Source organism: Nannospalax galili, unplaced genomic scaffold (assembly GCF_000622305.1).
Source record: "Nannospalax galili isolate Female #2095 unplaced genomic scaffold, S.galili_v1.0 scaffold465, whole genome shotgun sequence".
Lineage (NCBI taxonomy): Eukaryota > Metazoa > Chordata > Mammalia > Rodentia > Spalacidae > Nannospalax > Nannospalax galili.
In genome coordinates this window covers 330,300-334,254 of record NW_008352832.1, presented here as the reverse complement: position 1 = coordinate 334,254, position 3,955 = coordinate 330,300, and positions in this window count along the sequence as shown.

Genomic DNA, 3,955 nt, shown 5'->3' with positions numbered 1-3,955 from the left:
CATTATGATGAATTTTGGAGCTGGGGCTCATTTCTAAACATAAAAATTGCTTCAGACCTTCTACACATGTCCTGAAGGTAATTTTATGCATTCTTCTTAATTTGTTTTGACTAAACCTGTGTATGAGGTCAGGTATAGCATTTTCAGAAAGTTTCCAATTTTGGCACATGCCCTGAATTCTATTTTTTTTTTATTACAAATGCTTAACTGGTAAAACTAAAAATACAAGTTTGTGGTTTGCTGCGTAACTTTTCTTTCTTATTCCAATTCTTGCTCTGGGGGTTCTAGTCCTTCTTCTGTCTCTTTGAATAACTTCAACACCCTTGTATTAAAGTCTTTTTCATATTTCCCTGGTTTCTTCTGTGGACTTGCAGACCTAAACTGCTTCATATATTTCTGATTATCATTTTGGCTTTTATCCTCGGAGACAGTTTTATGTTCTGCCAGATACTTACACATGGATTTTGAAGCTTTGTCAAGAGTTTTTAGGCATCACCAGTGCCAAATGCTTTTTAAATTCGGTTTGACCTTGTTACTAGCTTGCAGTTTTTCTTGAAGGATTCTTTCCAAGCCTTCAAGCAGATAACTTTGGCCATAGCACAGTTCCGCAGTCCTCATTTATAATTGGAGCAGCCCACCCCTAACTATGACATTTCTCTATGCAGAGAGTATCATTTTCCTCTCCAGATATAACCCAGTCCAGGTGCTAAAACCCAGGTCCTTAATGCGAAAGAGATTTATGAGATGAAGGAACTAGAACACATCTTCCTTGTTGTTTCCTTTCCCAAAGCCCCAAATGACTCCAAGATGCACCAGGAAGTAAGGAGGGGATGCCCTAGCTTCTGGGATTAATGAAAACAAGGAAAGATTGTTGGCTTAGGAAAACCAGATAGGTTAGAGCACTCAAGAGACAGAAAATAGGGACACAAGGCCTCTGTAACTAGAATTAAGGTTCTATGTGGCAACTTGTTGAACTTCCAAACTTAAATTACCCTCTGTTCATGGACCAGAACCTGGGGCAAGCACGTCAAGAAGTGTAGGCTAAATGTCTCTAATTTTCAAGAAAGACTGACCAAAAGGCAAGGTCGTTTACTATTGTGCTTACTACCTTATCACTTTCTGTTGTTGTTGCTTTCGCTGAAAGAGTGAAAGGGCATAATGGAAACACTTGTTTAATATTTTTTATATATTCTTTTAATAATATTTTGAAACATGCTATTTTACATTTTATTATAATATAAAAAATAATCCTAGAATTATATTTAAATATAGAATTATATACAAAATATATAATTCTAGCATGTCTTCGGTTTATGAATGATTTGAAAACAAACATAAAACTTAATTATTACATTATTTTCTAGAGATAGATCTCAATTAATAAGGAAGACTATCACATTAAAAAGATATCAGGAACAAAGAATGTGCCTACTTTCAGAATGATAAAAATGTTTTGGAAGTAAATAGAGAGGTTGTTGGCACAGCATTCTGAATGCTATTAGGTTACGTACTTTGAAAAGGCTAGTCTTGTACTCTGTAGATTTTACCTCAATAAAAAATATAGCAAAATATTTTTATTTATTTAATTTATTATTTTATTTTACGCATATGATGGTATTGCCTGCATGTATGTAAATGCACCCTTATTGTGCAATGCTCATGGAGGTTGGAAGAGGGCGTCGGATCCCCTGAAACTGGAGTTAAGGATAGTTATTAGCTGATATGTGGATGCTGGGAACTGAACTCTGGTCCTCAGCAAGAACAGTCAGTTCTCTTCACTGCTCAGCCATCTCTATAACCCCTATAACAAAATATTTTGAAGCACTTACTTTCTCTAACTCTATTCCGTTTGGGCATCTATATTCTCAGCAAAAGCTATAGAAATGGAAATTATTGCCCAAATCTGAAGTCTGATACACTTAACATGTGCAGATTTGATTTTCCAAAAGATTGATGTTTCATAATTTCTAATAACTCTACTTAATCTTCCTCAGTCTCAGTTTTCATATGGATTTCTGTCCCCATTCCGCCATAGCCATTGGTGCAGCCAGAATTTAAGCACCCAATATTCCAATGCTCAGGTTATGAGCCACAGAAATAAAATAAATAATAAACAATAGTAATTTTCAAGTGAAAGAAAAGAAGCAGGGTTCCCTTATCTAGGCTTTCCCAATGCAAAGCAGACAGAAATGCCCTAGGTCAACAGAAAGGCCTTTGAAATTAGGACAAAAAGGAAAGGGAGCTGCACTAAACAGGACACTTTGGAATGCAAGTGCCAGAAGACCAGGACAAACCAGGTTGTGAAGGAAACAAGGTGCCATGGAAACTGCCCACGGGCTGAGATGAGACCCAGCTTTAGTCCCAGAGAGGCTCTCCTCGTTGTTGCCCGTGTTGACCTCAATTCTGTGTACTGCTGTTCAGAAGAGATGAATCCAGACAAGATCCAACTTCAACTCCTGGAGAAGAATATGGACTGAGATTCCTGTATCATGTACTGTGGTAGAAAGTAAGACAGTGTGACTGACTAATCCACCACCATACTTCTAGCATACCCTGCTTCTCATTTTTAGAGACCATACAGACATGGATTTCATTGTGGCATTCTCATAGATATATGACATTATACTTTGTTCCTAGTCACCCTCCCTCCCTGACTGCCTTCCCCATCTGCTCTATCCCATCTTGCTGGTCTCCTTCCTTTCCCATTCTTTCTTTCATATAGTATGCTTTCTGTTATTCTCTCTTTATCCTCCCCATTCTTGCAGCCTTAAAAAATCGCCCCACCTGGTCTCCTTTCTACTTTCATTACACACACACACACACACACACACACACACACACACATACACACACACACACACACACACACACACACACACACACATACACACACACACACACACACCACCTATACCACATACACTGCACGCACACACACACACATACCACACATACCACACACACCCTACACACCCCACACATACCACACACACAGGACACACATACACACCACACACACACCACACACACACCACACACATACCACACATACCATATACACACCCCACACATACCACACACACACATCACACACACCACACACACTGCACACCGCACACACCACACACACACCACACACACCACACACACTTAAATCTATATTCTGAACATAAGAGAAAAATAAGAAGTATTTCTCTTTTCAAGTCTGGCTTGTCTCACTTGTCATAATGCCCTTCAGTTCCACCCATTTTCTTGCATATGCCATTATTTCAGTTTTCTTTATGGCTGAAAAACAATGCCACCATGAATATGTACTACATTTTCTTTATGCATGCAGTATTCAGTGGTCAGCTAGGCTTCTTAATTATGAATAGTGCTACAGCAAATATGGATGTGCATGTGTGTCTTCCACCTTACAGTCTGAAGCATAGGCACTATTACTGTCAGCTATCACGAGGTTGGGGTTTAGGACAAGCAGTTCTGTCAAAGAAGACGGACTACTCAGGATATTCAGGATGAGTCTACTATATAAGCAAGAAAACATTCTTATATCCCTATTCATTCTTAGTATATTCGTTCTTCTGCACTGAGTACTTTACAGCTACATTAGACACAATCTCAATCTTTTACACATTTGTCATATAGTCCTATCTCCCATGACTTAAGTGTTGTCACTGCATTATTTGCTTTTTAATATTTTATTTATTATTATTTTTATTTTATGTTGTGTGTGTATTGCCTGCATGTAGGTAAGTGCACCTGTGTCATGTAATGCCTGAAGAGGTCAGAAGAGGGTTTCAGACCCCCTGGAGCTGGAGTTACAGACAGTTGTTAGCCACCGTGTGGGTGCTAGGAATTAAACCCAGGGTCCTCTGCAAGAGCAGCCAGTACTCTCAAATGCTGAGTCATCACTCCATCCTATCACTGCATTATTTCCATTGAAACTCAAGTTCAG